Source organism: Ambystoma mexicanum, chromosome 7q, assembly GCF_040938575.1.
Source record: "Ambystoma mexicanum isolate Mex_15411 chromosome 7q, UKY_AmexF1_1, whole genome shotgun sequence".
Taxonomy (NCBI): Eukaryota; Metazoa; Chordata; class Amphibia; order Caudata; family Ambystomatidae; genus Ambystoma; species Ambystoma mexicanum.
In genome coordinates, this window is record NC_090941.1 from 262,652,186 (window position 1) to 262,680,083 (window position 27,898).

The following is a 27,898-nucleotide window of genomic DNA, read 5'->3' on the forward strand; positions in this document are numbered from 1 at the left end:
ACTTGTCTCTGGTGATGTGTGCATGTGTGTGTGTTTGGATCTGACACTGACATGGTGAGGGATGGATGCATGTGTGGATGTGTGTCCATGCATCAGAGGAGTCTGTGCTCACATATGGGGGAAACAGTACATTCACATCGCATCCTGTCATGTGTACACTCACCTCCATCCGAAGTGGTACCCACGCCGAGCTCCATGGTGCCTACTCCCTCAATGGATTCCACAGCAATCAGGTTTCCACAGGTCACCTCCCATTCTTTTAGTCTGATTGGTGAACCAGCTCCACCTGCACTGGCAATGCGGTGGTTTTCCGCAAGGATGCCCCTCACCCGCAGTCTGAGGTCGTCCGACCTCTTCCTGCACTCACGCACAGTGCGGGTGCTGGTGCCCACTGCACTGACTTTGACTGCAACTTCCTCCCAGATGGCTTTTTTTTGGAGTAGTGTTGGCCGCCGCATGTCATTGGCAAAAACAACCTCTGCATTCTCAGCCAGGGTCTGTGTCAGCATATTCAATTCTCCTTGCGCTGCCTGTCAGTGCTTTTTTTTAAAGCCTTGGGCATGATGCAGGTGTCCCGGATGATTTTGAACTGCTAACGACTAAAAACAGGTCCAGGGGGCAGAGGATGGCAATGGATTGTGTTTTAAAGATTGCCGCCATGCTCTTTCCCGTTCCTGTGCGTTGATGCTATTTCCGGGTCCGCAATTTAACGGTCACCGCTATTTGCGGTGACCGCTATTTGCATGCAGCAGGAGGGCGGAAGGTGCAATCTGCACTTTCGTCGAGGGTGGTAGGTGACTTTTTTGGGTCTTTACCGCCATGGCGGTAGGGGGTTTACCGGCATGGTGCTATGCTCGTGTCCGCGTACTCGTAATGGTGCGTTATTAGCGCACTCTTGCGAGGGCGGACACGTTGATAGCGCCATGCCGGTATTTTGGAATTTTTACGGCACAACTTGTAATGAGGCCCTATATGTACTATTTCATTGATCTATAATTCCAGAAGCACATGCGTTTTTGAAATACTGACTTATTTCCCCGGATGGACAGTCAGTTTCTGTACACTCGCCCCTCAGCACTTACAAATAATAGGTCCAGCATTTATCCTAAATCCATTTATAGTAACACTCCCCTCAGGAGTGTTTCCCCGTTAAATCATACTCACATGTGAATTTCTTTTGGCTTTTTCACAGACACATGGAAACCCTCTTAAGGGCTTGTTCAATGTTTCTGCTCCAGGAACAGGTGGGCAGCAGTCAGCAAGATGGGATCAGCTTGCCTCCACATCCTTTGTTATTTCTTCCACTGAAGAAGGCCTGTGGCTCTAACTCCTTATAGGTCTTACTAAAAGCCTCTGCTGATAATCCATCAATGGGTCCAAAAGGAGAGCAATATATTCCCTCTATGTCATGTTGTTATCAACTCATTTTTCTCTCCATCAGTCAGTGAGTGAGTGAGTGAGCATGTCAGTGTCTGTCTCTGAGTGTGTGTTGAATGTTATATAGAACAGTAATCCCATCTTTTTGAGATGTGTATAGTTTCCCCAATCAAATTTGTCAATGTATGTGAATGGACAGTGTTCCAAAAGTGGCAGTAGACATCCCCCTACACATTCATTGGGCATATTAATGAAGGAGGCAGTCTGATGGGAGCAACTACTACACACAGTATCCCTCCCATTTAATGTGATATCATATCAGGGATTTCTTGCATTAAAAATGGCCAGATCATAATGTGTAATTTCCAGATTCCTCTCTCTAAAGTGAATGAAAAAACACAATTCTCATAATAGGACAAATGGTTAATTACTTACTAACTTATTGATACTTTTCTGTACAAATTATTTTTCCATCTCAAAGTGATAGGCTCGTCCCTGTGGATGCTATGACATATGACAAACAGGCATGCACCATTTATCTGCAACACATTGCAAGTGTGCCTCATTTGCATTCTGAAAATCACCTCACACTAATTTGGTGTTTCTAGCACCCAACAGAGCATTTCTATTTGAACATTGCAAAAGAAAAATTAACTCTCTATGAGTTTCTGTTCAAGAAGTAGGGGCGAAATAGACAATCCCACTGAACAAAAATGCATTTTTCTAAAAACAAAATATTAAATAGCATCTGCCACAGAACATCTGCAGTCTTCAGTTCTTTAGCTGTCAGTTCAAGGCTTATATTTATGAGACAGAGGCATGGCGGTGATAAGGTCCTTGAAGTTTGGTTCTTCAGGGCTTCATGACTTTTGTCATGCTCTCCCTTGTCTGTAGATTTTTTCAGATTAACCTTTTTTTTCAGGTGTTTTCTTTTTCTTATTTATTTGGTTTAATATACATATAGCAATGATGCTTGGTATATACAACATAAAACATCATAAATACAGGGATTAAAAAAGGTTTAAAAAGTACACAAGTCATTACATATTACATATTATAACATACATAACAATATAAAACAATGTCCATCCTAAACCCATCACAACAATAAACATATAAAATGCTTGTTACCGGAAGATGGACTAAATTGAACAAAATTCCAATTTACTCCATATCAAATAGTCAATCAAATTGCTTTGCATTTCCAAATTCTGCCTCCATGAGTACCCGGGGGTTTGAAAGATCAGATTAGGCCCACATTAATTGTTCCTTATCTGAAGCTCACTGTACACAGATATAACCCATAAATGCTTGTTTAGGATTTATAGTCAGGTCCAGATGTTATCTTCATGGAGCTATCCTCGACCAGTTCATCTCTGTGGGAAGGCACGGTATCTGTTTTCAAATCTCATTTTGGGGGAGATGGCATGGGCAGAATGCAATTGTCAAGAGGTCAGTTCTGGCTTCCTTTACTGTGACCCCATCACACGTTGATCTTTTAAACTGTACATTTTCCTATGCCCCTTGATATTACATGTTCCCCCAAAACACTGCAGCATAAAATGCAAATGTGTGTTTCCTTTCTTGGAACTTTCTTGGAACTGCTGTTCTCTTTCTCCTTAGGTGAAACAGTTCCTATTTTTAACAAAAGTTGCAGGTTATTTTCTGGTATTTGAAATGTTTGAAATGTTCATCTCATACCTAGTCAGACATGGTATTATTTGAGTGTCTGCATAACATTTTACATTTGTTTTTGTGTGTGTTTCCCAAATGTTTACAGGCTCCAACATATGTGTTGTTTTTAAAATGACACCTTGTTCTGCATCTTTTCTTATGAGTTAGACTTCCCCACAATGCCAAGGCATCAATGCCCATGTATCTCCATTATTCGCCAGACCATATTCAAAGTCATATGTTCAAGAGGCACACTTCAGATCCCCTGCCATGTATAACCACTCATGCGTAGATGTATTACCTGTGTTTGATCCTTCTAAAGGAGCACAGTATTAAACAAAAATGAGTCATTATTGCCTTTGAAAACCTTATGGTGATGCACAGGGTTTCTTGGGAAAGGCTTGTCAGCGAAACCATGGCAAATATTGACATGGATCTGTTATAAAAATGTGAATGGATTAGCAGATCAATTTAAAGTTGGACCCTTAAAACAGTGTTTTGGTGCCAAAATTAAGACTGCAAAACTACAAGGAATTTTACAATACTTGTATTCCTGTATATAATGGGGAAAATACAAGTAGGAGTATGCAGTGAATGTGACCCCAATAGCTAGGACAGGTTTATTAATTTCTAACTGACTAGAACGCAGCCACTTGATTTCACTACTTTGAAGAATTAAAGAGGCTGCCTTTATAGATAAATTGCATCTGCTGTTAGTCTTTGCTTAACACAGGCATGACAATTTCTGTTATAAATGATGAAAATAGAATTTTAAAATCAGCCAAAAAAGTTAACAGATTCATTAGGCCACTCCCACGTTTTATGCATTCATTTTGTAGTATCTGCTGCAGCATCATACTATATAATAAAAGGCCACGGGTATGTTTGTCCAAAGCCGTCCAACCCGTGTCACCTGTTACAACCTATAGAGGGAGCCTTTGCATTGCGCATACAATAAGACTCCAAGTTCATCTTCCATACGAACAAAATATCTATTCAACAATAATAACATACAATTAGCTGCAAAAAAGGCCCAAGACAGGGAAACCAATTAAACAGCATACTTCAAGTTTCATACACTAAATTAATTTCATTAAGCACTATTTCCCTAACCAAATAAGTTACTTTTTTCAAAGTACTTATGTATTATGTAATTATTAATTATAATATTTCCTGATATGTAATATTATATCAATAATAGTCTTCACATATGTTTTAAACTTTGTTTGACTTTAGTTAACTTTATTTTATGACTTCATGTCTACTTCAAATCATGCTGCACATGAATTGTATTACTCTGACATCCCTCAACATTATATATTTAAGTCCAAAACCCATAAGTGTAATCCAAGACAATGAGGAGCAGATACAACAATTGGCATTATGTACTATGCTGAACTTTCAACTGATGCTGCAAGATTTTTTTTGAGGTTGCTATTCCTCCACATAAAAGGAGCAAGATACTTTGCAATTTTTTTTTTCTATTAACACAAATTACATTAAAATACTCCACATAATATATGTACACTCTGGAAATGCCTTCCTTTACGTACATTAGCCCGTGTACAAAGACATTTCCACTAGTTGTATAATAAAAAGCATTACTTAAAATAAAGAGGCTGTCTGAAAGGGCACCGCAATTCAAGTGAATGGCAAAGATGCTTAGAGAGTAGATTTAGGACATGTCTCAATGGGTTTGCGTGGGCCTAGTACACCTTATCCTGGTCCCATATCTTTAGTAACAATTTCAAAGGGTTTTGCCACACCGATGATGATGGATAGCACTGCCGTGGAACAGTCTATCTGTATTTATTGCTAAATTAGAATGTGTTCTAATGGCATGTACTCATCTGTGATACTTGTGCATTCATCTGCCCCTAGGAGGCTTGTACTGCCGACTTTGGAAGTGCATCACCCAGTTTCCTTTATGCCAAAGTCATTCTGATATCATATAACTTAATTGTGCAACTCTGATCAGACAGTGTTATCTGTGGATACTCAGAGTATAACAGTGTTGAAGGTGTGTGGTCTTTCTTTTTATTGTAGTGTAATTTCAGGGGCAGGAGCATTGTACACAATTTATGCCTTTGTATGTGTCTGATAGGTTTTCTACAACTTCCAGCAATGCAACCCGGGTAATTCACTCTGTGTGACTTACTCAGGTCATAGTCTGATACGTTGTTCGATCTGCTGATAGAAGACCCTGCTTCCACTTCTCTAGTGTGAACATCCCATCATACAGTAGTAGATCAATGTGTTTAATAATGTTTATTTATGTTGAATAACATGGCATTTTCAGAATTTACCATCTTCCCCGAAACACAGACATTAAGATATGCAATGACCTTATTTTCTGAAGATGTTAACCAGATGTTATTTAATGCAACTCCTAGCAACCATTCCCAGAATGTTCTTATGGGAGTGATAGTACAAAAGATTTTCTTCCCACAACTCTGCTCAGTATGTATATACCAGCTTACACTAATACTGTACTGATGTACTGATGTACTGATGTTTAATGGTGTTTACCAATGCCACTTGACATAACTACATTTTGTTTTCCTATCTGTGCCCGAGTAGCATGCAATCAGTTAGGCAATGCCATATTTTACGTGATTGTTTGACAAATGTGTTTTATTACTAATCCCAACTTTCCTAATTTAGATATTCAATGAGATGGGTTGATTGGATTGGTGGATTGAATCATCTGCTTTCCTCTCTCTTTCCCTTGAGATATGTTAGCCAGTGTACAGTAATAATGTCAAATTATGTGACCTACTTTCATTTCCCATCTGTGGCCGAGCTGCAATCAGTCAGATAAGCAATGCCCTGGTCCTCTACAACTGTTTGCCAAGTAATGTTACTATAATGCCTATCATCCCTACCAGGGATATTCAGTGGCGAGGGATGGCAGTCCTGGTAGACTGGAACACCTTCTTCCCCAATTTTCCCTCAGTAAGCACGTGCCAGCATACAATAGTAACCTATTGTGCCGGTGACATATAGTAATATTAAATAATGTCAACAGACATAAAAAAATATATATATATATATTTGGCAGGGCTGTTTGCACTTTGTTGTTTTGCCATCTTTATGTGCAAAATAAAAGAGGTGATGGCTGGATAGTTAAGAATTAATCTGAAACTCTGACACTACTCTGAGCAAGTCCCAAGACCATCGTTCTTCAACTTGTCAAATCATTAGAAGTGGAAAGACCATAAGCAAATCAGGCTTGATCCCATCCCAAAAGTGGCAGTCCAGCCCAAAGGGCTTGGTCACATACCTTCTGCAACAAACTGCAAGCAACCCCAGACATTTTTGGCCATCGGAAGGTTTCAAATTAATCTTACCTCTGGCCTCGTACTGGGCAACCCTCCAGAACATTGTTCTTTGGTCTACCAAGCAATTATAGAAAGGAGAAAGACAATATGCAAACCAGGATTAGTCCCACCCTAAAAGGGTTAGTCCAGCCCAAACTACTTGATCCCATACCTTCTGCATAAACACAACAAGCAACCCCAGACATATTTCAGCATGATTGGGATTTTACAGTGGAGTATAGCATAGGTCTCTAAGGCCCAGCCGGCTGCGGACTCAGGACTAGGCATACCCGTCCTAACGGGGGTGATTAGACAAAACAAAAGAGGTGATGCTGGAAGGTTTAGAATTAATTCCAATCTCTGGAATCACTCTGGGAAACCCTCCAGACCATCAACATTCATCCTGAGAAGTAATTATAGAAAGGGGAAATTCCATATGGAAATCAGGCTTGACCCCACCCAAAAAGGGATAGTCCAGCTGAAAACTTTTGGTCACATCATTTCTGCATGTAACCTCAGATATGCTTCAGCCTTATTGGACATCATCAATGAGGTATAGCTGGATCTCTAAGACCAGCAGGCTCCGGCCCACATCTGTGTATACCCGTCCCTCTCGGGGTGACTATACAAAGCAAAAGAGGTAATGGCTGGAAGGTTTAAAATTAATATTAACTTCTGGCATTGCTGTGGTCTTTATAGGTGCACATGGACTCAGCTAGAATGCATACATAACCACCTTTTTAAATGAAGTGGTAAATGAAGAAATTAACTCTCATTCATCCAGGAATGTCCTGCCTGATGGGGTTTGTGGTATGTCCGAGAGGGTTGTTGTTTGTTGGCCTGAGGTTTATGCGAGACGCACTTGCTTTTCTAAAGGAGTGGTAAAGGAGTGGTGGAATGGTGTTAAAGCATGCAATTGGGCATGAAAACCTCTCAGGCATTTCAGTGAAGCATCTGCAATTATTTGTTTATCTTGTTCTTACTGTAATGGGTGTTATCCCTCATGATGTATGTATTCACAAAGGACAGTATTGCGGTACAAAGATTAAGAGGGCAGAGCTGGGTGTGTAGCCCTTATATTCAGTCTTCATTCACAGTTTGGGAAAAAGCTGCGACCATTATGGATGGTCGCAGGTCACAATTGGCCTCAATGCCGAATCAACCTTAAATCTACTCCTAATTTGTAGGCCTCCGTCCCTTACCGACGATTCCACAGCAGTGCTATCCAAACACTGAGCATCCTGTCTCAAACCCAATTCTAGCTTCCCCGTGATGGACGACTTCGATTTCTGGTTAGGCCATATGGATGACGAGACAAGATTAGCTCTGTAGACAGCCCTGGCCAACTTAGGCCTGGATCAGAGAAACCGGCTTCCCACGCACAGTCTGTGGCACACCTTGGACTGGGTCTCTGCCATCTATGTTGTAACAAAAGACCTACAGGTAGTGTCCTGTCCCTGGTCCAACCATGCATTTCTACACTTTTCCATTTTGGCAGAGTTCCCTGTTAAAGTTAGAAACAAAGTCACGCCCGGTTCTCTAGGCAGAACTCCCAGGCTTCTCACGCAGGCCAGAACCACTCCACTGTTGAGTGCCGATATCAATTTTTTATGTTCCTCTACTCTGGTGGAGATGTCAAAATCTTTAACTTCTAATCTGGAAGCCATCACAAAGACTTTGGCTCCTGAGAAACACAGGAAAGCCAGGTCTGTAGTCAAAAATAAACTTTGGTTCGTTTTAGCTTTTCAAAAGCTTAAATCTAACATGCTTAAACTCTTCTACGCCTGGAAAGGCCATCCCGCTCCTGGCCATCTTGTGGCTTACAAAGGCCCTGCCAGAGCTTATAAATCTGCAATTCTAGAGGCAAAAAAAAACTTTTTTATGACAGGATTGTTAAGGCAAAGTCTGAGGAAAGGACCTCTTTCAAATTCTTAAAGATCAACAATCCATTACGTGTCCTGACCTTGGCTCAGTCGTGAAAGAAAAGGCTTGGTGTCAGAGCATCCAGGATGCTATGGTTAAGAAACTACAGGGCATTAAGGCCAATATCGCCATTGAGAAAGATGCCGCTCTTTCAGTCGCAAGTAAGAGGAGTCTTGAGGGTTTTAAAAGATGCTCCTCCATCCCTCTATTCAATTTATCCAACAATTTCCCTGGAGGAACTGGCAGAGGTAGTGGCTCACCTTAGAACCACCAGTTGTAAGGGAGACCCTTGCTCAGCAGTCATCATAAAAACTTGCCCACCGCCCCTGCTTGCAGCTAGTTGTACGTTTGTGAAAGCCTCACTCAAAGAGGGTTTCATGCCAGAGGAGCTCAAACAATCATAGGTGACCCCCTTACTTGCTACAGGAGATCCTTTAAACTATATGCCTAACACAAACACAGTATTTCTTCTAAAGATCTTGATCGGGTAGCATACAGGCAAGTGGTCCAACATCTCAATAACTTCTCTGCTTTGAACTGCCGACAATCGGGTTTCAGAGCAGGCCATAGTACATAGACAGCACTATTGGAACACAAAGCCAGGCTCCTCTAGCGTATGGATTAGGGGTTCTCGTCTATGGTCATGCTTCTGGATCTTTTGGCTGCTTTTGACTTGGTAGACCACTCACTATTGGTCTGCAAGCTCGAGGAAGCGGCACATCTTTCCCCAGCAGCATCACGTTGGGTCGCCTTCTTTCTCAACAATAGAGAGGCTGCTCCGAGTCAGCTGAGGCCGTAGGTGTACCGATAGATTTTGGCATCCCGCAGGGGGCAAGTTTAACCCCTTGTTTATACAATATTTTTATGGCACCTTTTTTCACACTGCTCTGGGGATCTGGTTCACCAATTGCGCGGATGACACGCAGTGCGTCTTCCCCCGGTCAGGCTCTCACACTCAAGATGAAGAAAACTTGAATAAAACCTATTCGAACATTGAAAATTGGATGGTCTTGAACGGACTGACACTGAACAGGTCCAAGACCGAAATGTTGATTGTTGGCACACAGTCCACTTTATCCCTTCGGCTTGGCCTATGAGGGTTTCCAATTGGTGGATGTGAAGATCGCCCCAATAAAAAAGTTAAATCACTACGGGTCACTTTTGATCATCACTGGTCCATGAAGGCCCATGTAGGGAGCCTTGTCTTGGCTGCCTCATATTACCTTAAATTATTTGCTCACCTGCGTCCTCTCATCTCCCAGGCTAATGCAGAGACTTTAGCTAGAGCTATCGTGGATTCCAAATTAGATTACTCTGGCAGTTTGCTTATAGGTCTCAGCAAAGCGGAAACCAATAGACTGCAAGTTATACAAAATGGGGCCATGTGGGTCGTTATGGGCAATCACATCACTGAGGCCAGAAGAGCCCTGCTCCCAGTGAAGGCGCAAATTTGTTTCTCTCTCCTCATGATCACATTTAAATGGACCCTGGGCATCATGTCATGCTACTTGAAGGATCCCATCGTGGAGAAGACTGCAAACAGAGATCTCAGATATAACAACCTAAATTTGCTAGTGATTCCCAGATGCAGATCTAAGAAGACCAAAAAGGGGGCCTTCTCAGTGGCTGCCCCCAGGGCCTGGAACAAACTCCTGCCCGATCTGACGCTACAGTCTACGCTCGGGCCTTTTAAGAAAAAATTGAAAACCTGGCTGTTTGCATAAGTCCCCCATCTGGTATTTCCTAGAATTCCATGTTCAGCATCCTTGCTCTGTTGCCGGGGCCTTCATGCGTTGTTGTTTGTCAGCGCCCTCATGCCTCCAGGGCCATTGTTGTGCTATACAAATAACTAAATTAAAGATTACCTTAATTTCCAACTCATCAAATGTTACTTTTTTATAGGATTCTTGATACTGTTCAAAGGTGATTGTTTCAACTGTAAACTAGCCATCTCACCTGGGAATATAGCCTGCTGTGGATTACATGTTCATGCTCTGGAGGGATGGCTTACCATTGGTAGTATGCAGTAGGGTATTATGGCTCAGGTGTTCTTCTTCCTTGTAAACATAGAGCAGGGGAAAGTGATCACAGCCACCATGGGGAGCAATCGTAGCCTGGGATTTCAAGAATAAATTAAAATTCACTATTGTGCTGCTATCCAGTAGACATGTTTGTAGTGATGTGTGTGAAGCTATTACAGATTATGCTTTCACTGAAACAGGTTTCATGAGGCTTGTCATCAGGGGCATCACGGGAGGTATAGTGTCATGGAGAGTATAGCAGTACTGGGATGGTTGGTAAAGTTGAGGAAAGTACACTGTACACAGATCGTTAAACAGTGCATTTTAAGGGTGCAGGGGTGCTGGTCGTAAGGCTTTCATGTCATAGTTGTAGGCTTCTTTCATTGCACATTGTTCTTGAAGAGGTGAAAACGCTGCTTCTGGAGGCAAAGTTCCATGTAAATTATATGCTTTGAAGATAATTCTTTGTGGGAGAAACCCTGCAGGTGCCATGTTTTATTTAGGCACCCTGAATTCCTTCCTCATATGGTAGACAACCATGCACTTGCTGAACATCAGCCTTATCATCAAAATGTAATACTTTCTCCTTCACCTTGTCACTGAGATCATAGGCTGGTTGGTTTAGCCCCTGCAATTTCTTCAAGGTATCAGCACTTAAACAAACATACAGCTTTTTGTGTACATTTGCACTCACAAATTAGAACAAACATAAGACAGTACTGTACAGCACAGTATCAAACACTATCAAAGCCAATCAAGAAAGCTTTGGAGATTTTTGATGGGAAGGGCTATCATGGTTGGATTGTAATGGGAAGAACACAACAGATGGTACCACCCACCCGTAGAATAGCAAACCCTTCTGAGAACAAAATAGTCGAAGAGAAGAAAACATACAGTACATTAGAGCATAGTAGCTTACCATTTGTGGTAAGGAGATTGGCCCTGATTGTATTGGTGTATTGGTGTATGCAAGTACATTCTTCTTTGCTTCTGAGGTCTCGTCCATGTCATGATAGGCTTCTGATATCCAAGGTTAACCTATCAAAAAAGGTAAGCATTTTGTGTGGTATAGTTTGCTGTTGTTCTGGCTTTAATCTCCATTTAGAGATCTATCATTGACGTTTTTTGAGCATTGCCTAATACTTTGTTCAAAATTGAATTGTAATTCTGTATCAAAATAAGCATTGTTTGCATTTCATTGTTTTCAGAATATAACCACTAGTAAATGTTCAATTGGAAATCTCACTGATGGATTCCTTTATTCAACAAATGTAATCTTAGCATACACAAAAAAAAACAAAAATAAAGCTCTCTGATAAGAACACACTGATACATAGGGCCTCATCACGAGTTGGGCTGTAACGCTGGCGCTATTAGCGCTGGCATTAATAACCCCGGGAGCTAATAGCGCGGGATCATGGGTTTGGCAGAACTGGTATTGCCCATTCCCCACTGAGCCCATTTGGGAATTCCCCATTCCCCATTGGGCTCAATGGGGAAATTTCACGCTCATACCGCCGGCGGATTTCCCGCCGGCGGTATGAGCGTGAATTTTCAGCGGATTTCCCCCCAGCTCAGAGATGGGGAGAAATCCGCCGAAGCCCTGATTTGGCGGACCCTTAAATCCGGCGGTCTCCGCCGGATTCAAGGGTTACCGCCAAACTCGTGATGAGGCCCATAGTGTTTACAAAACTGATCAAAATACGGTATATGGATGAAAATGGCCCCCTAAACACATTGCTCATGGCCCTTGGTGATACAAGGAGCTCCACTGTTTTGCCGAAGTGGGTTATGGTGCCAATTTTGGAGGTCAAATGCCCCTGAAGAATGAGGGTATCAGAAGCTGCTCTCCGATCACAGGGGGGAGCTTGACCACATAGATTTCCATACTGGAACACACTGGGTACAGACAGGACTATGGGCACCAGCGGTTATGCTACCAGCCCCGCACCTGTCGTAGATGAAACGGCTGGGCCAGGAGCCGCAAATAGAGAGAGAGTGGTGTGGTGGCCGGATGCATGGGCTGGATCGAGCGCTTGGAGATGAGACCTAGTACGCAATGAGCATTGAACCTGTCTGAACATGGACGGGCCAGAAGACTATGCATTTTGGACTCTCCACTGCCATGCACCCCTCTGATTGGGCACAGTGTTCCTGGTGAGTGTACTCCAGGGAAGGGGTTCAAGAATCATGAGGGTCTTGGTGCCATTGGAGGAGTGAGAAGAGGTGCCTGAGGTCTGGTACAATGCCTACTGCCACTGAGCACTCAAAGAAACAGTGGCCCTGATAGCAGTGATCCTAGAATATTGGACAGGCTCCTCAACTGGGCGCAAGCTTCTCATTGCTTACCTGAGCTAATTGGGCTGAGCCGTGGTGTGCGGACTTGAGCCACCTTTGGATTGCCTGCCTTCTGAGGACCTGAGGAAGATACCCACAGTAGAAAATATGTCACAGGCACAGGCCCAACAGATGGGAGGAGAGTTGGGGGCCCTCCAACCGGATATTCATAGTGTCCTATCAGAGATAAAGGCTTTTGTGATTATACAAAGAGTGGAGAAGGTGGAGGATGGGTGGAGGCTGTGGAACACAACCAGCTCTCAAGAGAGTTCTTTGAATTGAAAATGGAGACACGGCTTAATGAGATTGAACTCCCCAAATGGGATGTGCAAATCAAGTTGGATGATATGGAGAACGGGGAACGCAGATAAAACATACGTCTCTTGGACTTCCCACAGAAATATGGGGAAACAACCACAGAGCTTGAGAGACAGTCAATGGACATGGCCAAAGGTTTGTTAGATCAGAGTGACTCTAGGATTATGGTGTTTGATAGGATCCACAGAGGTGCAGGCTCAGGAGTGGGGTCAAGATTGGTAGTCACCAAATGCCACTACTTTCAAGATAAAGAAGCCATTCTCATAAATGTGCTCAAATTAGGAACCTTTAAATGGGAAGGGGCCTTGATCAGGATATTTCAGGATATATTGGCGTACACTCTGGATCAGAGGTGACTATGTAGGCCACTACAATTGTGGCTACAGACTGAGGGGATCTCTTTGCATTGTACTTCCAGTCTGTTGACAAAACTACAAATTCAAGGAAGGGAACATGGCGAATCTACTCCTCCTTGAGCTGAACAGTGCTAAGACTCAATCGGGCCTGGAAAGGGCAATTGCAGAAAGTTTAGTAAGATTAATGCATCTCTCCAGAATAATTCTTCATACTCTTGCCTTATATGATGGAAGACATCGCTGACCCTTCATAATTGTTAGTGATTGCTGTTGACTAGTAGCCAGATATACATGATATACGGCGAGCTGGGAAGAGGTGGAGCGACAAAAGCACATTGGGCGGGAGCACGAGGAGGGTGGAGATCTGCAACCCTAGTGTGCCAGGGGTTTCTGGGTGTCTCATTGGTTAATTAGTAATTGACTAGATATGTTGTGGGTACAAGTCTTTTGGTTTTTGAGTGGGGGGTTAAGTGGGAGGGTTGGCCAGGGGTGCTTAGGCGGAAGGAATAGAACTTTCTAGGTACACTGATGGAAATAGGAATTTGGAAGCACTGTTGAGACACAGGAGTTGTACGAGTAGATATTGTGATTGAGAGACCTGGGTGACATCAGGGTTGGAACGCTGAACATGAAGTGGCTCAACTCGTGCACAAGCGATTCTTGTATTTCAGGGACTTTTAGTAACTCCAGCTAGGGGATTTGTTTGTTAAGGAGATGCATTTTAGGAGAGGAGATGAGTTTTGCTTAGTTGGATATATGGTGGGACAGTGCTTCTGGGCTTCAGAAGGGGAAAGGAGAAGCGGTGGAGTTGGCATTCTGTTGGCAACATCTTTGGTGTTAAAAGAAGCCTAAGTGAAGACGGTGCTGGAGGGGAGGTTGCTTATGATCTAGCGGTTCCTGGGGGACTGAATGGTCTCTCTGATTGCACTCTATGCATAATTTGCAGGCCAAATACCCTTTACTAGATCTGCCTTTATTTCATTGACAAATGGTTGGAGAGTTTTACGATAGGGGGTGGGGAGTTCCATGAGTCAAGACACAAAGCTAGATTGGAAATCAGGGAGGGCAGTAACCCAGAGGAGAATGGTGAGTTCATGAGTCTTATTGAGTATCAATATTTGATGGATGTGTGGAGATCTCAGTGTGGATTGCAGTGTCAGTACACCTTCTTTTCCCTGACACCTAACACATTCAAGCAAATAGATTTTCTCCTCCTATCAAGGGAATACAGGGATCCATTGGTGCTGCGACAGTGGAGACAATAGCCAAGTCTGACCAAGATATAGCTGTAATAAAATTATAATTGAGTGTCCTGAAATGTGGAGGTCTCAGATGGCAGTGCAATAAATCTCTTCTCTAGGATATGGTGTTTCAGGAGTTTATGGAGAGATACATTGGGTTCTTTTTTTTCAGATGAATGACACAGGGAAGGTCTCACAGTGAAATGTCCGGCAGGCAGCAAATGCTACCATCAGAGGACTCCTTATTTGAGAGCGGGCTACTAGGAAAATACAGGAAAGGGGCCTGATAGAGAATAGGTTGAAGGAAGACATTGGGCCTCATTACACGGAGCGCCATGGTTCATGCCGGTAAAATACCGGCACCGCCTTGGTGGAAAGGGGAATTACCGCCCTATTCCAAGGTTGGCGGGCGGTAATTCCCCCTTCCACCATTGCCCTTCCCCATTCCCATTTTTGCCCCATAGGGCTCTATGGGAATGGGGAAGGTGCTAATTACGGTACCGCAAATTGCGGTACCGTAATTAGCTCCCTGGTCCCTTTGCGGGTTGGTTTTTAACGCCTGCAAAAAGCAGGCGTTAAATTCTCCAACCCGCAAAGGGACCTCGTAGTAAGGCGGTAAGGATTTACCGGTACCGGTAAAATACCGGTAAACCCTTACCACCATCCGTGAAATGAGACCCATTGCCCAGTTGAGAGATGGCCTTAAGGGCCTTGGGGAGAACAGGGAGTAGTGGGAACAAAACTGCACAAAATTACATAGAAGAAGCAGGAGTTGAACTTGTTGCTTTTGAGAGAGGTTCACAGGAGTATGAATTGCACGAAGCAGAGATATTGTGAGAAGGGGGTTGGGACGGGTTCTATTTTAGCTGACAAGTTACAGGGAGCTAGGAATGAGAGAAAGCTGGAGCAGATGATGGATGGTACAGGAAACATTTTTCAAGAACACAAGGGGATTTTCCGTAGGTTCGTACAATTTTATGAGCTCCTGTACAACAGTGAAGACCCTTTACCAGAGCCCAAGGTTGAGGATTACATGAGGGATATCCCTTCTACCACTCGTAAGCCGATAAGGAGCCCTTGGCGCTGTGATTACCCCATATGAAGACTGGAAGGGTTCCGGGAAGGATGCTTTCATGTTTGCTTTTTACAAAATGTTTTTGGATCTCTTGGCTCCCCCTTGGTCAAGGTATTCAATAGTGTTAAAGTGGGTGGGGATGTGCCCCCATCCTTCCATGGTGCCTTGATTACGGTGATCCCAAAAGAGGAGAAGAAGGTTACTCAATGTTTGGCCTATAGGCCTATCTCCCACCTGAAAATAGATGGACATTTTTTATGGTATCCATAGAAATAACCAGATGCAAAAATAATGAAGGAGAAACTTTTTTTTGACAATTTTTTTTTTAAATGAGTGTCCTTTTTTTACATAACATTGGTGGGTGGTGTGGTAAGAGTATAAGTTAAGGTAGGGGGAATTGGGGTAGTGGGGTGCCCCCCCCCCACATTATTTAAAGAAAAAAAAGAAAACAAATTGCAAATTTTCATTTCTTGACCCAAAAATGTGTCGGTCATTTCTCATGCATTATTTTATTTTCTGTTGTTTCGCGGACAACCATTTTTACATGGCCCATGCATTGAAACTGGAGGTGGTCCTCCCGAAACTGGTTCACCCAGATCAGGTGGGCTTTCTGCGGAATAGGCAAGTGGCGGGCAATGCTAGAAGAACTCTGGACCTTGTGGTCTACCAGGCGGCTTCAAGTGAGGGAAGAAGGCATTTGATCAGATTAGCTGGTCCTTCATGAGAGTGGTATTGAGGAAGGTGGGTAAGAGTGTGTGTGCATTGGCTGGATTGGGACATTATACTCGGAATCCTCCATCAGGTTTCTTGTCAATGGTATGGAGTGACACCCTTTACGCCTGTATAGGGTCCTAGACAGGGTTGCCCACTATCCCCCTTGCTTTATGCTCTAGTGATGGAACCATGGGCCTCTAGTATATGGGTGGACTGGAACATTGGGGGCATTATGAGCCAGGGTAAGTGTTACAAAATGGCCTTGTTTACTGACAACTCCTTTCTGTATATGTTTCTAGGCTGAGGGAGTCTATTCCGCACCTACTGGACAGCATGCAGGAATACTGTAAGTACTCAGGATTAAAGATACATCTCACTAAGTCTGTGATATTTCTAGCAGGGCAGATACAGGGTAATTATATGGCATATCTTTGGACCCTGCCATTCGTGATAAGTGCAGAGGGTTTTACATATTTGGGAGTACAGATACCCAGAGATCTGAATAAGTTGTTTGATGTGAATTATTTGCCTCTCTGGTCTAGAGTTAGATAGGATTTGGAAGAGTCGGGTGGGATGCAATTGTCTTCAGTGCATTCAACAAGGAACCAGAGTGCATCCAGCACCAGAGGCACAGCACTCATGATGTCCAGGTAAGCCCTGCTGGGCTTATATAAAAAGAAGCTGTGAACCATGCTAAAATGGCCACCACTGCAGCTTTGTATGGGCATGCAAACCTATCTCCTGAAGTGTGCCTGTCTCTGACAGACTCCAATAGGCCATGCAAGCTGATGACTTCACCTCCTCCTAAGAGCGAGTAGGCAACGCCGGCCCCCACTAAAAGCTTGCAATTAAGGCTGGAGGAAAAGATCCCTGTCTGTCCCTGTTCGGCAATGGAAGGCAGCCAGAAAACCTCATCTGCCAGGTACTCTGCAAATTGAATGCAATGCATAGCCTTTACCCTCTATGCAGCACAATTACTGCAGTCCTATGCAGCCATCCCACCTATGACCTTCTTATCTCCCCTAATGACCTGCCTTAGCAAGGAGTTAATGTCTCCCTCCCACCATCCGCCATTTATACAACCGGTAGTCATGCCTCAGGCCCATGTTACACAATACATGAATAAAAATGTTAATAAATAAATGAACACAATGCTGAAAACATTATGTACCCTGCCTGTGCCTATCACCATGCCAGCACTAAGCTTGAACTGGCCCCTCTCCCCCTTACACAGCATCTTTTGAGTTTGCATCACAAGAACCAGCCCCGCCCGCCTCTTGACCTCGCACTACAGTCATCACCCTAGGCGCTCATGCCTACCTGCACGTGTTTGCTCCTTATCTAGTGCCTCACGCATTGAGGATGTAATGCAAACTCCAATCAGCACTTCACAGCCCAGTCTTGGTCCCAGTAGATGGATGCACCTCATGACTCGCACTTGCACCCCTCCTTTGACCAAATGACCACCAGCATCCTGGAAAATACCACTTTGAGCCCTTGCTTGGGATGTGCCAGATTTGTGCGCCTTTCAGCTCACACCACCTATCTTCATCAATGCCCCACTTGACCCATATCCAAGCTTAACAAGAAGTTGAGGAAGCCCACAAGCTCCTTCGCTTTCACTGCACTACATGAAATGACTTTCACCCAAGCCACTTCAAACCCGACTTTAACTACCTACTCTCCAGACTTTGCTCTACCCCTTCCTGAACCTAAACCCCTAGGCACCACCTCATTGCTTAGTGATGTTGAACCTTATACTGTCTGCACCCTAAATAGGGATACTTCAGGTACCCTAACATCACACAGGTCAGTCTGCCTGGCTACACCCTCTTCTGTCCCTCATGCATCTTCCCACATTCTTCAAATGGTAACCTCCACTGTCATCCTGAATGCCCAGTCTGCCTCTTGCTCCAGCACTTAGGCGGATGCCTCTGAAACCACCACCAAGCCATTCACAAGCCAGTTGATTTTCACATTATTAAATGCTAGGTCAGTCATTGTCTGCACTCTGGACATAGCTGACCTCATCTCAGTGAACATCCTGGACCTATTAGCGATAATGGAAATCTGGCTGCACACTGCAACAGGCCCCACCCTATCCCTAGCTATACCTGCCAACTCCATCATCTATCGCCAAGACAGAATTGATACTAGAGGTGGGGCCTTGCTTTCATAGTAAGAACCTTTATGCCACTTAGAGAAATCTGTAACCCCACATTATCCACTGGAGAACCATTAACAACCAAACTATTGTTGGCGCTTACATCCACTGTAACTCTACAGCTGCTTTACTGTTCTCCAGGGACTATTGGCACATTTGAGGAAGACATCCATCACCTCCTCTCCAGTGCTAAGCTCACATCCAGAACCATTCTACTGGATGATCGCAATCTGGGATTTAATGACAAAGCTGATTCCAACGCACTGTTGTTTGCCAATTCTCTACATGCGTTAGGCTTAAAAAATGCATCACCGGCACCACTCATGCTAAAGGACGAAGCCTTGACTGGTTTGCTCATTTGAACTGTAATATCAATATCACTTCTAATCAGTATTGCTTGTGGACTGACCACAACATACTTTTATATACACTCCCTATATCCTCACCCACTCCTCCAGCATCCCCACCCCTCTCTCCTGCCTTTTCCAGAAGTTCCAAAAACATTACCAAAGACTGCATTTGCCCTTTATGGACGAGCTGCAACTCTCGCCACACAAGCTGAGTAACGACCCTTCAGTCCCAGCCGACTGTTACAACCTCACACTCACCCAGGCCTTCAACATAACAATGCGTTGTTCAGGTCTGACCTTAATGGACTCTGTATACTTAAACGCCACGCTGAAACTAAGAGTAAACACAACCATTCAAATCTAAACAATGCCTCCTTGTTGCAGGTGGCAAAAGTTTACAGATTGGCTATGATTCATGAACAAAAATACACCTACAGTACAAGAATTGAAAAAGCCATATATAGTACTTGGTAGCTCTTCGTCATCATGCACAAATTGGATCTGCCCCAACTTTTGCCATACGACTACACCCAGGACAGCAATTGGTGCACCAATATACAGAATGACTAAATTAACAAAGTTGACACACTTCAAAAAAAGATTACTAGCAAAAGAAATTGCCTGATAAAAACTGATCCTCCCCATTAAGGCCCAATCCAACTGACAACACCTGCCCTCATTTAGCTTCAAACCTATCACAGAGCATGAGGCATTCCAGATCATCAAAGTCTTAAACCCTTCTGCTGTCAGGGAGACATATGTCCTACAACAGTCATCAAGGACTGTGCTGATCCACCAGCACCGTTCATCGTCACCCTGATCAATGCCTCCTTTGCCTCAAGTTCATAACCATCCAGCCTGAAGGATACATGGGCCCTTCCCCTCCTAATAAAAATCACTGGACCTGTGCATAACTACAAACTACCTCCCCATCACCACAGTCCCATTCCTCTTGAAACTTTTGGACCGGGCGCCCTACATACAGATTGAGCACTATCTGGAATATAATAGCCTTTTGGGCCTGAATCAATTCAACTTCTGCCCAGGTCATGGCACTGAATCTGCCCTGCAAGACCTAAAGAACCCATTGGACATTATCAAAGATGCAGGCAACTCAGCTCTGTTATTCTTGCTAGACCTGTCCGCTGCCTTTGATTTGGTGCACCATTAAACATTGTGCCGGCACCTGGCCTCAGCTGCTCATTTCACCCTGGGCACTGTCTCTTGGACCTCCTCCTCTCTATCAGTAAGGACCATGCATGGCTCCCCCCCCAGCTGCGGTTACCTGCTGTGTCCCGCAAGGTTCCTGTATGTCTCCCACCTGTTTTTACTAAGTCGCTTTTTTGGCCTGATTGATGACAAAGGCATTTCCCATACCAACTATGCAGATGACATGCAGATCCTTTTCCCCTTGAAGAGGAATCACACAACAGACTTCAATAATCTATGCTTAGTCTCCCACATCGTCCAGGCCTGGATGACTACCCACCATCGCTGTCTTAACGATGAAAAGACTGAAATTTTGCTGGTGGGGACCCAGAATTCAATTAGCAAGCGCAACCAATCTTACAAATCATTCTCCATAGGCGGCATCACCAGCAAAGTCAAGACCCTAGACATCTACCTAGACACCCCCATCTTCTTATCTAGGAAGGTCAATGCCGTCTCCTCCTTCGCTGTGCATACCTCCAAGTTAATCAATGCCTGTAGACCCTTCCTAACCACGGAAAGATATGTCACCATCACAAGAGCTCTCATAGGCTCCACACTTTATTATTGCTTTGCATTCACTGGAAGATCCACATGCAACATTAACAAGTATCAAATCATACAAAACAATGGCCTCGGGGTAACCTTTAACATCCCCAAAAGGGTTCACATTTCAGCAGCAAGTACATTGGCTACCAAACCGTGAGTGTATCATTTTTTAATTCCTTAGCTATCACACACAAATACCTCACCAACTCGGCTCCACAGTATCTCTCCCAGAAATGTGCAAAATCACAGTCTTCCAGACCTACCCACATCAAATACTCTCACCAACTCTGTATTCCTGACTTCAAATGACAAAGATGACTCTTCTCCCCAAGTTTCTATTTCTGTTTCAGATTATAACCAGGGTGGTGCCAGATACTTTTCTTCAAACAATCACGTGTGCTCTCTTGCAGTTCCTCTTGTAGTTCCTCTGGAAGGGCACAAAGCCTATGATCGTTTATAGTACATTAATTCTCCCTGGAGAGAGTGAGGTGGGGTGGGTCTCCCTGATCTGTTGCAGTATTACACAGTGGTGCAGCTTCGAGTGATGGTGGACCACCTTAATCCCCATGCCTCCAAGCAGTGGATGGATACAGAAAATGCTATATTGGCCCCATTTTCCCTGGGGGACTGGTTATGGGTCACACAGAATAGAATCCCTAAACGAGTCTTGGGGCATCCTGTCCTTTCAGTTCTTTGGTGTGTGTGGAAGCAGGGAAAACATACACAATGGCTCATGTCCTGGACCTCACCACTTATTTGCATATGGGCACCCCCATTGCGAGATGTTATCAATGTGTCCCTAGGGTTCCAAAGGTGGTATGAGGCTCGCTTGGAGAAAGTAGTACAACTGTGGGACAGGGTGCTTTTTATTTCTATAGAGCATTTAAGGAACACATACTGTTAGGCTCCCTTTCTATATTCTGTTCCATACAGTTAAAGGGGGCACTCCTTGACTCAACATGGTGGGACAATCTGGGAGTTGACTGCCTTTGAAAAAATCCTTCTAAGCAGGGGGGAAATGAGGGGCTTGGAGTTGTTGGCTGAACCGAGATCCTAAAGCTAGGGCAAGGTGGGGAAGAGACCTAGATAGGGACATTTCAGAATTGCCTTGGCTCAGACTGTGCTGAAAGGTGTCCCAGGGTATTGTTTTCCTGTATTATAGATGAACCCAAATTGTTGGAAGTGTGGCCAGAAAGGAAAAGAACTCTGGAACATGTGGTGGAAGATACAGGAGTTTTGGATGAAGGTTATGCTCTGGATAAGAGAGTTGGATGAAATTCAAAGGACACCTTCTTTCTTATTATTGGATCTGTGTGATAATTTCACTTTTTGTAGGACGCCCAACAAAAAACAAAAAAACGGGATTGTTTTGCACGATTTTGGGCAGAATACAAAAATTAAAAACCGAAATTGCCTCACACCCCACCCCCACCTGCACCCCAACACGCTCCCTCTCCCACCTTCCCCAATGGGATTTGCTCAAAATAGGGGGGTGTCTGTCACCCCTGAAACCCCCTCCCTCAGCACCCCTATACCCTCCAAAAAAAAACACACATACAAACATGCAACACACTCACAAACGCACACGCAACACACACACACCTGTTTGCTGTCGCTGCTGCTTCAGGGACCTGGCATGCCTGTCAGCAGGGCCGGTTTCACACCCGACTGCACTCCAGGCGGGAAGCATCGTTGGCGCCCCCTCCCACCCCGGCCCCTAAAAATGACAACCAGAAAAATGTGTTACAAGTTTTGTAAATAGGGCACTTCATTAAGAGCCAGATGGAAATACCAATGCAATAGATAATGCATACACCTGTATTATGTGTTCAAAAAGTAAAATGCCCCATGTTCAATCGGGATTGGCACCAACTACGAGCCTAATGTCATTTGGCAAAAGGAGAAATATATGACCTGCGCTGGGGTTGAAGCTGCAGTGGCTGAAACCTATTAAAGAAAAGCAAGAATCAGCAGTGCTGCGCGCGTGGAGAAGGCACACAGGATGGCGCTACACGCTAGCTGTGGAGACAAAGTGGCTGGCAGGGGTGTAATGGGGAGCATGCTGCACTTGGCACATTAGAGGTGCCCTGTATTGACATGTGAAGATTCATGTGTGTTCTTTCTGTACTGCCCACAGTGGCCTTCTCGCCTATCATTCTGTTTGCAACTGCCAGAGAATGGAGCATAAAAACAGAGGCGCATCGGTAACATTTCGTTTTTATCGAACGTTTGAAGTGCGTAAACTTTTCATTGAGGATGTTCCAAGACTGTAATTCATTCACTAATCTTTTTGTATGTTGCGCTTTACAATTCGATGTTTACGAGTTTCGAAGATTTGCAAATTTTGAAAAACTTCTCATTGGTCCATGGTTGTGGCCACCATAGGTCTAGAATGTATCTTTCTGTCTTCTTGACCCCTCTAAAACATTCCACACAGATGAACTCCCGTCCTGGAATCTATATCATGAAGGGAGACACAGCACCTTGTCGAACTAAATTCTGAAATGCCACCACTGTACTGCAGCGCTGTCCGGTGCGGCTTGCACGGTTCCTGATTCACAGCATCACTTCTAAATCATTCAACTTGAGCTGGGGATTGCATAATAAACTGAATAGAAACAGTCATGGCAAAATGCTAATGCCCATGCCTCGCTGGAATCACTATTCCACCATAATGTGCTGGCATGATGCCTTTCCTCCATCATCAATGTGGAACTGTAGTGCATCAGCAGTCACTGAAGATTCATGCTCTGTAACTTCCTCCATTGCAGGTAATTAACCATTAATGGGTACATTATTCACCAATACTGTAGACATTTTCACTGTATTCGTTCTCTGGCAACAGCCACTCTCTCTCGCCCTCTCTCCATTGATGTTTCACTACACGAGGTCTGCCCTGAGCAGAATTGTCACATGTCATACAGGTAACAGTTACGTCCGACACTACAGATTTTCTGCACATGCCTTTCCCACTATCCTACTTACCCCAACTCAGGTTTCATGCAGAGCCATGCGCAGGAATTACAACGTTATTGGCTTATGGGTGCTATATAAGACCATTCACTTTGCCTCATACTAAAACACATCGAGAGCGGCTGTGCTTTTGTCAGTACTGTAGGTGGTGACTGTCGATCCAAGATCACAAAGTTGAAATCTCAGCTCCACTTTTGACTACTTGCTTGATTCTGTACAAATCATTTCATCCCTCTGCTACACATCTATGACACCTGCTAAAATCAGAAGAGTTTAGAAAGGGTAAATAGCACTGCACACTACATCACATGCAAACACCACACAGGTCGGAATAAATGAGACTGATGTGGACTTTATGTGGAAATGTTCTGCAGCAATAATCTAGCTGCAAACATTGTGTTCAGAAACAATAGTTTGCTCCGTAGTCCAAATCTTGCAAAGTCAGTGAATCTTTCTGCTTAAGTGTGTGGTCTCGATTTCTCACTTTTTTGATTTCTCTCAGTTGCCCTTACTTTACGTTAACCCTAAAATGTAATGGCTGTTAGTTAACCTACATGTTCACCATTTTAATCTCTGGTGAAAGAAGCAGACATGTGGTATATGTAAAAAGAAAAAACAGTTCTAGTCGAATCTGCTGGAAGAACAAGACTACTTCATTTTATGCCGCTTCTTTACACCGTATGAATACTGCCGCCTTTTCCGTTTCGCATGCAGGCTTCATTCTAATGCTGCATTTTTCGTCCTTCTGGCCTCTCTCAAATGGCCGTGACTCTGTGAGCAGTGGCTGGTTTGCATGATCAATGGTATGAGGGTGCAGTGGCATGGCCAGTCAGTAAACGCCCAAGGTGGCGCTGGGGTAATAGTATTCATTAAGTAACATGCTGAAATAAAACGGCTGCACCTCTGCTGTTTGCAAAGCATCAGAGGAAGAAGCAGCACGAGTTCAGGACACCTCCAGAGGATGTGGAATGAAACTATTGCCAGTGAAACCTTTTTAAACTTCTACTAGTGGGGGCAGCGAAGATCATGGGCACGGAGAGGCTTGATCATCCCCCAAACAATAATGACAAAAAGATATCGTCTGGGCAGAGCCGTCATAGGTGCAGGGTGATCCGAGTATCCAGGCCAGCCTCAGTGAGCAGCGTCTAATGCTGTGGCATACCTTCCTTGCTTTTGGGCGCTGCAGTAGACACCACAGCTGGTGAAATTGTTTATCGGTTTTTCCTTTGCCCTGCACTTGAGGGGATCTCCCGGCAGCAAAGAAGGAACACAGCATGAAAGCATAGCTCCCCCTGCCCTGCATCTCACCCCGTGGGCATAAGAGCGATATCTGCCTCACTTTGCCCTCTCTGCTCTGTGCTGCCCCTGCCTCCCCTTCTTGCCCCGGGATCTAGGGGGCGCCGTTTGCTCGTCCATGGACCAGAACTAGGAGCTACCAGGATAAGAAGCCTGATTAGTGGGTGTGGGCCAGCACTGCATTGCGCCAGAAACCCCCCCCCACTCCCTAGCTGAGCGGCTTCTTGGCGCTTTGGCGGAATTCGCCAACCATTGAATCCCTCACGGTACCCGTGCCCCTCATCCTGTCCCCCTTGAGTCCTGGATATATGCTAATGAGTATATGCTCATTTCTATGCTTCCAAAGTCACTGTCTTGGGGCTTTGATGGGGGTGCTTTTGCAGTAGGTGCCCCATTGGTCCCGTGCGGGCGGCTTCCTCTCTCTGTGATGGCAAGCAACACACTGCTGCTCACGGGAGGAGAAGGGGGGCGTCCGTGGGCGGGGCGGATCCTCAGAGCGTCCCACTTAAATTCCATTTCAGAAATGCATGCATGCCTTCTGCTGGTCTCTTCCTCTGCCTGCACCCGGCCTCACTCTGCCACCTCGCCCACTCCCTGCACAGTGCAGTCTCTTCTGCTTTGCTCTGTCTCCACTATTCTCCCGAGTGTAGACTCTCTCCTCCAGTCCTGTGCAGCAGAGGACATGTAGGGCTAACTGTCTCTCTTCCTGCACTCTAACAAGCTCCTTCATTGTGTGCCCCCCCACCTCCGCCTGCACACCCCTTGGCCAGCTCTTGTTTCCTGAACCACCAGCATCACCTCTGTGTTACTCTCTCTCCTAAGCGCTCATGTCCCCTCTAGCTGTTTCTCACTTACACCCTTTTCTCTGCCCAGCACCCGGCAGCCTCTGTTCTCTGTCCAGCACCTGGAATGCTCTGTTCTGCATCTGACACCCTCTTTTCTCTCTTCATTTTCACTGCATCTCTCACTACACGTTCTGGCTGAAACCCATCGACCCCTGCTCTCCACTCCCATGTGCCCCTTTGCTCTCTGCACCCCATTCTCCTCTGCATTCCTCCCACATGCAACCCTCTTCCAAAAAGTCTATATTGGCTGCATCAGTCCAAGCACTATAACAGCGGAGCTCTCCCCAAAAGGCTGACGAGGCAGCTCAGCAGGGTAAATGCTTCATGAAGACTTGTGTCGAGTAACAACAGGGTTGAGCGCCATCCAGGGTGAGTCGACGCACCATCAATCTGAGTGCAATAGAGCAGCGCCTAGAAGTGCCATGAGCTATGTGCACATGCAAGAGATGCATCAATGCATCTGTTCTTTCTGGGGTGTGCCAGGGCGTGCCAGAGAATGCAAAGTCAAGCCCCCAGCTCAGCTGCTGGGGTCACCGCAACCAGGGAGACCAGTTGCAGAAAGATGCTACAGTTCTTAAAACTCTAATTCTATCAGTCATGCAGAGGGTCACGGGGTTGCTGGCACACACCCCACAACCGTGTGAGAAAGAATTAAACACCCATTGAAAGCATAGGGCGATTGCACAAGCATCTTTGTGCACTGATTAGGAGAGCTTTAATGCATATCTTAGCCTTTCTCTGCATATGTGTGTGCTACATGTATTCAAATGTGTGCTTCAGTACACACATATGTGCGTGTGGGCATGTGTGTCTTTTCATGCATATGTGTATTAGAAATGTGTATCCATTGAGGAATCACAAAAGGTGTGGAGGCAATTAAATGAAATTTTTGGAAAAGAATAGACCGGATATGATACCCTCTCGCGCCAATAAAGAATAACCCCCCACCCAATGTATGCAGCAAGAATTCCCACATTGGTCTCTACAGTTGGCTAAGAATGTGCCTGTTCTGCCCCGTGTCAGAGGGGAGCGATTGACCCCTGAGCTGTCCTCCTGCACTGCTCTGCGTATGTAGTGGGAACCATTCTAGCTGGTGTGAGCAGCTCTGGGGCACAGATTGCCCTACTCCTGTGCTCCTCGCACCATCGCAATGAGGCACAATTACCAGAGAGTCAGGTAAGAGGCGCCCTAAACATTTCCCAGAAAAACATGGCAACAATTAAAGACTGGCAGGGGGTGGGAAGGGGTGTTGCTACCTGGTGCAACCCCCACTTCCTTCCTAAAGCTCTGGCCTGCTCAGTGTTTTAGCAGTTTCGAGAAACGTACAAAGTCATGATTACTAAGGTGTCAGGCTGAGCCCCCCTCCCACAGTATTCAAGCCCCCAGCTGCAGACACCCGTTCATCAGCATTGGTCTAAAGCGCAGCATGCTTTCTAGGAGGCTTTGAGGCACTTACTTCGAAAGCGCCTTAGGACACATTGTTGCCAACAGGGAACGCGTACCCCCTGATTATCCGCTGAGCACAGTTGCAAGTCAGGCACTGGAGCTGACTGACACACTGACTTTAAATGGGGCACTATCAGTGGAGTGCGCGTAATCAGATGCCAACTTCAGAACACCAAGGATTGTGCCGTTATAGCCCTCCTTTTATATTTTATGCTGCCGTTTTGAACAACCCTGGCTGCATGCAATAAAAAACAGGAAATGAAAGGACAAACAACCTTCACAGCAGTCCAAAGAGATAACAACATTGCAGACTTACTTGATCAGCAGCAGAAGGCAGAAGCACTCGGCACCTGCGGCCTGCACAGACCATTCACGCCGCCCCGATTGCAAAGTCAGCAGGCTCTGACTCACTGGGTCTCGGGACAGCAGGTTAGTAAAGGGCAGGCTGCCCATGCCCAGCCAGCCCCAATCAATCCTGTGTCAGTGCACTATTGTGTGTGCGCGCATATAGCCTGGAGAAGGGCATGTGTGCCCAGGCATGGGGCCTGGCTGGCGCCAGCGCCACCTCCCGGGGCGAAGTGAGGAAGTGCAATAAAGCAACAAATGTTGCTAATTTCCTAATTGCTGCCCTGCCTGAGAGCAGGGTCTGCTGTGTGCTAAAATTAATGTGGCTGGCTGGTGCCATGTTTGGCCTGGCTTTGTAGGAGCAC

At 45.0% G+C, this 27,898-nt stretch overlaps 1 long non-coding RNA gene across 1 annotated transcript in view; it reads right to left on the minus strand.

Moving 5' to 3' along the window:
* Positions 1-27,661, minus strand: part of LOC138528790 (uncharacterized) — a 72,420-nt gene extending 44,759 nt beyond the window's left edge. The window contains exons 1-3 of the long non-coding RNA XR_011284245.1: positions 27,505-27,661; positions 22,231-22,345; positions 11,235-11,353 (exon numbers count right to left, since the gene is read on the minus strand). This is a non-coding gene — a long non-coding RNA (uncharacterized lncRNA). The remainder of the gene's footprint in view (positions 1-11,234; positions 11,354-22,230; positions 22,346-27,504) is intronic.
* Between the last annotated feature and the right edge of the window lie 237 nt (positions 27,662-27,898).